This window comes from Pinus tabuliformis, chromosome 1_2 (assembly GCF_031772625.1).
Source record: "Pinus tabuliformis cultivar Carrire ecotype Pingquan chromosome 1_2, CPIR1, whole genome shotgun sequence".
NCBI lineage: Eukaryota > Viridiplantae > Streptophyta > Pinopsida > Pinales > Pinaceae > Pinus > Pinus tabuliformis.
In genome coordinates this window covers 350150791-350163142 of record NC_142298.1, presented here as the reverse complement: position 1 = coordinate 350163142, position 12352 = coordinate 350150791, and the positions used below count along the sequence as shown (strand labels likewise).

At 35.6% G+C, this 12352-nt stretch overlaps 1 pseudogene; it reads left to right on the top strand.

The window, feature by feature from the left end:
* Positions 1-9186: 9186 nt before the first annotated feature.
* LOC149205808 (uncharacterized) lies at positions 9187-10056 on the top strand (annotated as a pseudogene).
* Positions 10057-12352: the final 2296 nt, after the last annotated feature.

The window sequence follows — 12352 nt, the reverse complement described above, 5'->3', positions numbered from 1 at the left end:
CCCCATTTTTCCGAGGAGTCCTTGCGGTGGAGAATTTCCTTTTTATTCCATGTTGTTCACAAAAGTTAAAGAACTCATCTGAGGTAAATTCCTCTCCTCGATCGGATCTGAGGCATTTGATTTTGCAATTTTATTCATTTTCAACCAAAGCTTTGAAGGCTTTGAATTTCTCAAATGATTCATATTTATGTTTTAGAAGACCTATCCAACACATTCTGGAAAAATCATCAATGAACAATATAAAGTATTCTTCTCCACGAGGTGACTTTTTCCTTGATGGTCCACATAAATCAGTATGAACAAGTTCAAGAGGCTTACTAGCTGACCCTTATTTTTCAATGAAGTAAGATCTGGTTTGCTTACCAAATTGACATGATTTGCATATTGTATTTTCAGGAATGCTGATATTAGGAAGATCACGAACAACCTGGAATCTGCATGCTTTTCTTATTTGAGAAAAGCTTAGATGCCCCAATCTTCTGTGCCATAGCCAGTTTTCATCATTTTTTCTTAGATAGCATTGTTGTTGTCCTCCCTTGAGTATGCATAAGTTGTTTGGAGTTATTTTACCTTTGATCATGGTTTCTCCTGTATCAAGCTCACAAACAACACATCCGTTTGATCGAAATACCACTTCATTTTTTTGATCACACAGTTGACTGACACTCAATAGGTTATGTTTTAGACCATCAACATATATAACATGCCTAGCTTTAACCTTTTCTTTCAAGAAAACAGAGCCTTTACCTTTTATGACAGCAGGAGTTTCATTTCCAAATGAGACATTATTTTCCTTTTCTAAGGCATTATATGAGTGAAGTTTTTCTTTGTCACCTGTCATGTGTCTTGAGCATCCATTGTCGATGTACCACTGATTTTCTTTTCCTTCTACATACAAGGCTATACCACATCTTTCTATTTGCGATTATTTATTTCTCCATATTTTGGGATTTAATGGAGTTTGCTCCTTTTGAGATATTTGCCGAAATTTACTCCTGCATTCAGATTCTTCATGGCCAAAGTTGTTACAGATTGAGCATTCTATTTCATTTTCAAGAAGAGAAAAGTTATTGTAGGAACTTTTCTTGATCCCTGTCACATTCCTTTGATTTCATGTTTCTTTAGTAATGATGGTCTTGTAAGCAACACATTGAGCATCTTTGTGTCCAAAGTTATGACATGAAAAACATTGACCATTAAAGAAGTTCCTGCGATTATCGAATCTATTGACCTGGTGATTGTAGTTTCTATTCAACTTTGAAGCAAATTGAGTATGATTTACTTGAGGTTGGTTGTGGATTTTGTTCATCCTTGAAGTAAATGGAGCCTGATTTACCTAATGATCTGCTTTATGCCTTTGCTGGCGATTGTCATACTGTTCACTGTTCTTTGCTGCATCAAGATAGATTTTAGTGGAGGTTGGCGGCTTTTGTGATTGAGATGATTCTTCAGTATATCCAAGACCTGTCTTTATCAATCGAGAACACTGCACTTTGATAATTTCATTTAAGGTTTCTGATCCTTTAGCAAATCTAAGACTGAGAGCTTTTGTTTTCTCATGATCCTTTCTTAGACCCACAATTTCACATTCTAGTTTTTAATTGTGTTTTTCTCTTTCAACAAGTTGGTATGTCAAGGTATCTATAATCATATTCTTTTCTTCTAAACATATTTTTAGTTTAGATATTTCTTCATAAAGATCATCTTCATCTAAAGCATCCCAAAAATTATCATCTTCATAAGCCATCAGAAGTCTATAGTCATTACTGTTTTCATCTTCATCACTATTTGATAAACCATCGCTATCTTCATGAGTATAGTAGCTCTTTTTACTTACACTTTGTTTTCTATTCCATTTTGTAGATTCCTTCCCTTTATCATATTTATATTTATGAGGACATTTGGCAACATAATGACTGACTCTACCACAGGCAAAACATTTGAAAGGTAGTTTACCTCTGAATCTCTCGGAACCCCATTGAAGCTTCTTGACAAAGTTTACTTCATATTGTTCTTCTGAAATATGTCCAGATTCATTAATTTCTTCTTTTCCTTTTACCAAAGCTTTAAATGCAGCTTCTCTCATATCTGATGGGCCTCTTTTTCTCATCTCAAAGGCAGTTAAGATTCCGTGAAGCTGTGTCATAGTAATAGTCTGTAGATCTTGTTTTTCTTCTATGGCAAATATTTTTGATTCAAATTTAGCAGACAAGGATCTTAAAAATTTCTCAACTAAGGTAACTTCCTTTATGTCTTCACCTAGATTCTTCATGCAATTAACAACCTCATCTATACATAAGAAGTAACTAGCTATATTTTCATCATTGTGCATCTTAAGAGTTTCATTTTGAATTCTGAGAGTTTGCAGTTTAGCACGTTTTACCTGAGAGTCTCCTTCGTAGCTTAGAACGATTTTGTCCCATATTTCTTTGTTTGATTTGAGCTGCATAACTTTGACAAACTTTGATTGTGACAGACTTCCCAATAATGTATTGACAGTCTTGGCATTGGTTTCATATTGCTTTTCACCTGTCGTATTTGTAGGAATTGCTAATGGAAATGTATATCCTCCTTCCACGATTTCCTAGATATCTGTTCCAAGTGATTGAAGATAGGATGTGGTTCTTATCTTCCAATAAATAAAGTTTCTCCCATCAAAGATTGGCGGTCTAATGGATTCCCTACTTTCTTGATTACTCATGATGATGGATCTTCCTTCAAATGATCAAGCTTCTTCTGAAGGATCTGCTCTGATACCAATTGTTGGAAATAATACTGAGAGGGGGGGTGAATGAGTATTATGAGATCAATAATTTAATTTTCAAAACAGATTTGTATACGCTACTTCAGTTAAGTGAACTAGCGTGTATACGCGTCTGTACTTAAGGCAACCAACATATATGCAGAGATATTTTGATTTATCCAATTTATCATGCATCTAACTTTAACTAGTATATCAGGAATTCATTAGACAACGCAATAAAAGAAGAATAAATCATCACACATAAGAAACACACATGAACACCAAGATATAAGGTGGAAACCCAATGTGGGTGAAAACCACCTGTTGCTGTCGTCTCTGTCTTCTTTTAATAATAAGAAAATCTGTTTACAATTTTTGTACTGGTGCAGACTTATACCAGTACATAGGCTTCTACCTATAGAAGGTTACAACCTTCTCTCATTCTCTAGCTTCTCCTGGAAGGGAGCTACAACCCCCTAGCTCTTGTACTAGCCGATATGTTTGCTAGTACATAGGCACCGACCTACAGAAGGATATGACCTTCTCTTTTCTTCCAGGGACCACGTTTCATAAATTTTTAGACTAGATCCATCAACAACATCATTCAATCATCAAATATATCTGCATCAACTAATCACCTTTTGAACCAACTATAGCCGAATCAATCATTCGCTTAGACAACCCATCATTCTGATCATTCAGAATACTGTCACCAGAATACAGTAACCAAAACCCAAAACGGAACGCAGAACTCTGCAACAGTAAAGAGAAAAAATTGAAACATATTTTATAAGGTATACACTACTTCCATGTGTCGAAACTGCGTGTACACACACTTTTCTCAAAGCCAACCAACGTATACATCTGCAAATATAAATTCAGAGTTCTGCAGCTATTCCAGACTTTAGTTATACCTAGATCATATCATTTACAGAATAATATATGCATCAGTATTTAGATCTAGAATATACATGAGAAAAAAAACATAATGATAGTTCATTTTACGCCTTAATATTCCGATCCATCATTAGATTTGATCTCTCATCATCAGCTAAGGTTCATCCTTGGTTCAGATCCAGCAATGCACCATAACCCAATAACCTACATACTAGATCTCACACTTCATCAGATATTTGATACTTGCACACCTTGGCCTAATGATCTTCTCCTCCTTTTATAGTTTTAGGCCTTTCTCAATACCATGGACCAAAACCACTTAGGACCAATACCTTGGAAAAAATACCTAGGGTCAATACTTGGACTAGATACTTTGGACCAATACCATGGATCAAAATACCATGGACCAAATACTTCGGACCAAAAACTTAGTTTTCCAAGGTTGATGCGCTTTTCCTTTCGTGAAAGTGTGTGTGTACGTATATGCGACTTGTATACAGTGAACTTGTGTGTATACACAGCTTGGTCAGTGGTGAACCTGCATATACCTCTCTTTCTTCATTCTGTGAAGATTAATTGGTAATTCTTTGCTGTTCACCTGCTATAATTTGATCTTTCATTTGAGTGAGTTGCCATCAAGAACAATACCTGAATCATAATGCCAACAAGCATTACAAAATTTTTCCTTAGAGTAGATGAAGTTGTAAACATATGAAGGGTCTTGATGACAAGATTGAGGATTCTACTATTTTCGAAAATACATTAAGATTGCTAACCCCTAAGTTTGATGCCAAAGTTTCAACCATTGAGGAAATGCAGGACTTGAGTTAGCTTTATCTGGAAATATTCCATGGGATTTTGACTCCATACGAAATGAGAAGAAAAGGGAATACATCAGAAATTAGAGAATATACCTTCAAAGCTATAAGCAAAGGTAAACCAAAGCAAGAAATAGATGATGCTGGCTACATTTCAGATGAAGAAGGTGCAAATTTTTTTATGAAGCTACAAGCAAGTACTAGGAAGTTTAAAGGTAAACTTCCATTTGAATGTTTTTCTTGTGGAAGGGTAGGACACTATGCTGCTAAATGTCTATATAAAGATAGTATTGCTAAAGGGAAGAACACTTCTAAGAATAATGCCAAAAGAAATTTGACTAAGAAGAAATTTTTTTATATGCATGAAGATAGTGAATGCACTTTTGATGATGAGTATGATGACTCATACTCTAATCATGAATAAATTTTTTTCATGGTCTTTGAAAATAAATTCACAAGTGAATAAGATAATTATGATGATTTAATGGATGAATTAAAACAGATTGATAGATTCAGGAACATAAACAAGAATCAAGAAAAGGAAATCAATATGTATAAAGAGAATAACCTAGTTGAAGAAACGAATCACTTAAAGGTCTATCTAGAAGAGGCTAAAATAGTAGAGGAATCATTTAGGAAATAAATTCAAGAAAATGAAAAACACTGTGAGAAATTAGAATATGAAATTGTGGGGCTAAGGAAAGAATTTGAAAAAACAAAAGTATAGTTGAATCTAAGTCTCAAGTTTACAAAGGGATATGAAACATTAGAAGAAATTATTAAGGTTCAACTTTCCCCATCAATCAAAATAGGCCTTGGATACAATTCAAATCAAAGTAACAAAAATCTGGAGTCTATAATATTTATAGGTATAGGTACAAAGAGTTATGCAAATGATGTAAAACATGGCACAAAGGCTCAATAAGGATAAGAAGGATCAAGCCATGCCGATATCAAGCAATGGAGGTAACCAAGACAAGAAAGGTACTCTTTTCATAAATTATAAAGAACCAAGTTATTCAAGGAGGTTCTTTACTCCCATGTATTCTTACTTCAATGGTCAATGTTTTACTTGTAATAAATTTGGTCATAAGACAATTCATTGTGTAGCTTATGAAACTACCAAGACTAGAGAAGTAAGAACTCATTATAATTTGAAAAAATCAAGGAAATATTCAAATAATGATTTCTCTCCTCTTATGAATGATTTTGAATGTACTATATGCAATAAATTTGGGCATGAAGAGATGAAAGCAAAATAAAGTCAATTCCCTCTTATCAACATGAACAAAAAATAGAGCCTCCTAAAATTTGGAAAATAAAGACTCCTCCTTCAGAAAGATGTGGCTTAGCTCTATATGCAAGATAAAGAGAATATGTGGTATATTGATAGTGGCTGCTCGAAACACATGACAAGTGACAAAGATAAACTTGTTTCTCTTAATGAAGTTAAGAAATAAAAAAATGTATCCTTTGGTAACAATTCTCCTGCTACTATTAAAGTAAAAGGGTTTGTGATTTTAAAGGATAAAATCAAAGCCGATAATTTATTTTTTGTAGATGGATTAAAACATAATTTTTTGAGTGTTAGTCAAATGTGAGATTAGGGACATGAAGTTATTTTTAGATCTAAAAATTGTTTGGTCAAAGAGTTGGGCACAGGAAAGACAGTAATCAAAGGAACCAAAAATCCAGATAATGTTTAAATGTTAGAAGGTGACAATGAACACTGCTACTTGAAAAAAATGAAGAAAGTTGGTTATGGCACAAGAGGTTGGGACATATTAGTTTCATTCAACTATATAAACTAAGAAAGAAGGGATTTGTTTGTGACATGCCAGATATCATGCCTCTAGAAAATAACATTTGAAAATCCTGTCAATTTGGTAATAAGTCAAGAGCTCAATTCAAGGTTCCTTAGAAAAATGCCTTGAACTAATTCATAAAAAATTATGTGGACCAATGAAGAAGAAGTCCCCTAGTGGTGAACAATGCTTTATGCAATTAATTGATGGCTTCACGAGAATGTGTTGGGTTAGTTTATTAAAATCTAAAGATGAGTTTTTCGAAAAGTTTAAAATATTCAAGCCCATGGTGGAAAATGAATTAGAATTGAAAAGCAAATGTATCATATCTGATAGAGGGGTGAATTCATATTAGATGAATTCTTTCATTTCAGTGATCAACATGGTATCAACAAAACAAAGTTGCAAATAGAATGAACATAACGATTCACAAAATGGCACATGCAATGCTTGATGAAATTGGAGTATCTCACACCTTCTGGGGAGAAGCAGTGCAAACAATAGTTGATATCCTCAACAAAGGCCATGTAAGAGTCAATAGTGACAAAAACCACATGAACAATGGTATGGAAAACTCACAACTGTTAAATACTTTAAAATTATTGGAAGCAAATGTTTTCTCACAAGATATGATGATAAGATTAACAAATTTGAACCCATAGTTGATAAAGGAATTCTCCTTGGATATTCCTCCATAAGTAAAGGGTACAAATGTTACAATAAGAGACTTCATAAGATTGTTGAATGTATAAATATAGTAGTTGATGAAGGATCTGTGTGCCCCAAAAGAAAATTACAATATGATGATGAACAATTTATCGCTGAAATCAAAGAAATTGTAGGTGAAGAAGAAGGTGAGGCATTAAAAGAAGTAAATAAAGAAAAATCCAAGTATGTTCAAAAAAATATTCCTAAAACCCAAATTTTAGGTGATAAAGAGGTTGGAATACAAACTAGAAGAACATTTGCTGGATCATCTAGTCATTTAGATTTGTTGTCTACTATTAAAACTCAAAATGCGCATAAAAAAACAAAGATGAATAATGGATTAAGGCAATAAATAAAGAACTTAACCAAATAGAAAAGAATCATACATGGGAACTAGTTATAAGGCCACAAAATAAAAATGTAATTGGGACCAAATGGGTGTTTAAGAACAAATTAAATGAAATGGAGAATTAGTTAGAAATAAATCATGACTTGTATGTAAAGGATATGCTAAACAAGAAAGAATATATTTTGAAGAAACATTTGCACCAATAGCTTGCCTTGAAGCCATTAGAATGTTCCTAGCATTTGTTAGCTTTCAAAACTTTAAATTATATTACATGGGTGTTAAATATGCATTTTTAAATGGGGACCTAGAAGAAGAGGTCTATATTGAAAAACTTGAGGGTTTTATGCTTGGAAATGATAAGAATCTCGTTTGCAAACTCAAAAGGGATATGTATGGGTTAAAACAAGCTTCCCGAGATTGGTATTATCACCTTGAAAAATATCTTCAGTAATAGGGGTTCAAGAAAGGTTTCGCAGATAGAAATTTATATATCAAAGCATACAAAGACAAACTCCTGGTAGTAGTGGTTTATGTTGATGACATCATATTTGTGTGCAATGTTGATAAAATGAGCGAAGGGTTTTCTTCAACCATGCAACAAGAATTTGAAATATATTTACTTGGTGAGCTATCATTTTTGTTGGTTTATAGGTAAATCAAACTAAGGATGGTATTTTTATTTTTGAAACAAATATCTCAAGGAGATCATGATTAAATATGGGTTAGAACATTGTAAAACTATTTGCACACCTATGGTAACATGATGTAGTATCAACTAAGATGATGACTCCCCAACTATTAATCAACTTGAATATGGGTCTATGATTGGCACCTTAATTTATCGTACGGGTACTAGACCAGATATTATGCATGTAGTTGGCATAGTGGGACAATTCCAAGCAAATCCTAAAGAGACTCATCTTAAAGTTGTCAAAAGAATATTCAAGTATTTGCATGGCACTCGAGATCTTGGACTATGGTATCCTAAGAACACATATTTTCACTTCAACATATTTTTCACTTCAACCCTATATTGATGCATATTGGGCCAGTAGCATTGACGATTGCAAAAGCACTAGTGGAGGGGCCTTCTTCTTGGGACAATGCTTAGTCTCTTGGTTCAACAAAAAACATAGTTCTATAGCCTTATCAACTGCTAAAGAAGAATATGTTGTAGCTGCAACTTCTTGTACTCAAATACTCCAGATGATTCAAACATTGCAAGATATTTGATTCAACTCTCCACAACCTATACCTATTCTTTGTCACAACACAAATGCCATTAGTATTTCTAAAAACCTAGTTGTGCATTCAAAGGATATAAGTACCATTTTTCTTAGAGAGCAAGTCTTGGAGTAGAAAATAAATTTGAAATATATTCCTTCAAGAGAACAAGTTGCATATCTTTTCACCAAACCTCTCCCCCGTGATTTTTTGGAATATATTTGCCAATGGTTAGGAATAATCTCTAGTTCTTTGCTCTTCTAATCACTCCAGCAAAATAGGGAAGTATGAGCTCAGGGGGAGATTTGGTTGAGAAAAAGGTAGCATTTTACATTATATACATGCTTGTTATGAAGTAAAGTCACTTATATATGCAAGTCTTATCTCACATAGTTGTGTATTACTTTCTGTGGTGTTGAAGGAATTTCATAGATTTAGGGGATTTACTCATATGCTCTATTGTTGGCATTTTGGATATGACATTGGTTTGTTACAAGATATTTTCAATATGATGTTTCCCTTGTTGGAATATTCTGTTAAACACACATGACTTTGATGACCAACAATGAAGCTAACTGTATCTCAAAATTTTCAGACCTGCAGAACAAAGAATGACGATCCCAAGTGCATGCATCAAGAGCAATGTTGCTAAAGCTACCAAAGACGGTACTCTGCTCATATACCAATCAAAGAGATATTATGTATAAACAATACTCTGCTCAGATATTTGACAATGCTCTAATGAATTTAGTGCATATTTCAGCCGTGTACAAACACCAAAAAATTCTGATCACAACCTCACGCTTTCGGTGCACTAGAGGAAACCAGCTTATTGAGGAGCTGTTGTCTGTTATTCCAAATGCGCATTATTACAAGCGAGGAACCTTTGAATTAAAAAAGATTGTGGAATATGCCAAAAATCAAGATTATTGTTGTCCATACAAATCGCAGGGAGCCAAATGGAATGCTTATTTATCAATTTGCCGGATGGTCCCACAGCCCATTTTAATCTCTCTAGTCTTGTTTTGCGCAAGGATATAAAAAATCATGGTAACCCAACAAGCCATCAACCAGAGCTTTATACTAAATAATTTCACTACGCGGCTTGGACACCGAATAGGCAGGATGATTGCATCAGTTTTTCCTCATGATCCCAACTTTCGTGGTCGACGTGCGGTAACCTTTCATAACCAACGGGATTTTATTTTCTTTCGTCACCATAGATACATATTTGAAACCAAGGAAGTGAATAGTGGAAAGCCAAAAGGTAAAACTACTGAAGATGGAAAGCCAATACAACGCAGCCATTTATTCAATACACCGCAGACTTCAAAACAATACCACGCATGCTTGCAGCCATTCTTCAATAGGACGCAGGCTTTAACACAATACAACGCAGCATTTCCATACAATACAATACAACGCAGCGTTTCCAGCGAAAATACAATGGAAGGAAGAAGAGTTGTTGCAGTAAAAAACGCAATAAAAAAACGCAGTCACCATCTCAAGTAGTTTTCATGCATACCCCCATTTCTGAAAGAAGAAGCAGTCGAGGGTTCCAGTTCCTTCGCTAAGTCATCCTCGGAAATGCATGTAGACATCGAATGTCGTCATTCACTGGTATCAAATTCATTGGAGGTTACAAGAGAGGAGTTACGAGCAGAAGAGGAGCATGTCAGGTGTCAGACAGGCCAACGTTTATGGACAGAAGAATATCAAATAACGTAGGCGTTCAGGCAAACGTTCATAAGAACAGTGCGCAGTCTCTGGCAGTCAGAGAGCGCTGGAAAAGAAGCGTGCGTTTCACTCAGCAGCGTTTCAGGCAGCGTTACTGTTTCAGCTCTGACATCATTTTGTATGCAGCTTCAGAAGAGCAGGGCACAGGTACAGCGCAGGGATGGTAGAATTAATGGAGCGTTACAGAAGACTAGGCCAGCTCTAGTCAGGACTATTCAAGGCAACTCAGACCAGTTGCTCAGGGAAAACAGGCCACTCATCAAGGCTCTGATACCATGTTAAACACACATGGATAGCAAGACAATAGGAAAGATAAATCATTCAATTCATTTTTTATTAACATAAGATACACATTTATAGTACAATACGTGACTCTTGGGATTCAGATCCCAAGGTCTCTTGGACTGCTTAGTCTTTTCGGCTTCCACACTAACCCTTTAGGATTAGGTGTCCAACAAGTTGGCAATCTGGGACACTTCCTCTAGCAGAAGACTCCAGCTTCTTGCCAGTTTTGGAAGAGTTCCAGGAATCGCAGAGTTGTTGGTCATCCTTAAACCATCACAGATTAAGAACACTTCCTCTAGCAGAAGACACCAGCTTCTTGCCAGTTTTGGAAGAGTTCCAGGAATTGCATTAAGCATTCCAGAGTTGTTGGTCATCCTTAAACCATCACAGATTGAGAACACTTCCTCTAGCAGAAAACTTCAGTTTCTTGCCAGTTTTGGAAGAGTTCCGGGAACTGCACTAAGCGTTCCAGTGTTGGTGGTCATCCTTAAACCATCGCCCTTTTTTACCGACATTTCATAGAGCACATTCAGCCTATTGCTGCCATGCATTATTTGCACACTTTGTATTACAGCTCTCTTCTTGGACTCATACATAACCCTTCAGATTAAGGGGGGGAATGTTGGACACCTAATCCTAAAGGGTTAGTGTGGAAGCCGAAAAGACTAAGCAGTCCAAGAGACCTTGGGATCTGAATCCCAAGAGTCACGTATTGTACTATAAATGTGTATCTTATGTTAATAAAAAATGAATTGAATGATTTATCTTTCCTATTGTCTTGCTATCCATGTGTGTTTAACACAACTGAAGGCATGTTCAGGCATCTTTGTCTCTGGCTACAACTCTGAAACTGGTGTGGCAGGTTGTGGCTCAGGTTCGCTTGATGTGACTTTGAAGCTTGTAGATGACCATCATTTCCCCCCCTATATCATTTCCCCCCCTATCAGGTACAAGGTGAGAAGATGGAGAAGACTCAATTGCAAGACTGTTCAATACTCTGGAACAAGTTCTGATATGTGTTTGGAATACCTTCTTGGCTATTGATGCCCATTGCCAAGAAGCGATCCATCCAAGATGAATCTTTGTTCTTGCAGGACGTTTGTTTTTGAAGCATCTGTTTGAAGAATGAGTGGTTTTATGGCAGTGCTTACATGGATGAAGATCAAAACAGTGATCTTTCAAATGGCCAACTCGGTCACAGTGTTGGCATTTCACGATCTATTGTTTTTGTTGTTGTTGTTGCTGTGGAAGAGGGGTAGAATCTGGAACAGTTGAAGCTGAACTGTCATAAGGAGCAGGTGAACTGTCATTAATGAATCCAGCACTTTGAAACTGAATGGGCTTGGCATAGTCTGGAATATGAAAGGACAAGTCCTTGTCATATCCAAGACCAATTCTGTGCTTGTTGTGGACAAGCTGTTCCCAAGGTCTGATGATGGGCTTGGGAAATGCAGACTGAGTTTCTGCATCTGCATGTACAACTGCTGCTTTATTGGAATGAACAGTAACATTAATGACTTGCTGCTGATGGGTGGTTGTATCAATGTTTTGAACAAAAACAGGTTCAGAATGGTGTCTATTTTGATGTAGCTCTTCTTGCTGTAGCTGTGATTCAATCTGTAAAAAATCAATCTTTTCCTGTGCATTATATAAGCATGTCTGAATTTCTGAGAGAGATCTTTTGCTGATTTGTAATGTGTAATCAACAGTAGATTGTATAAGAGTTTTCATGAACTCTAATACTTCACTGATTCTGGCCATTTATGCGTTAAAAACTGATCAAAAC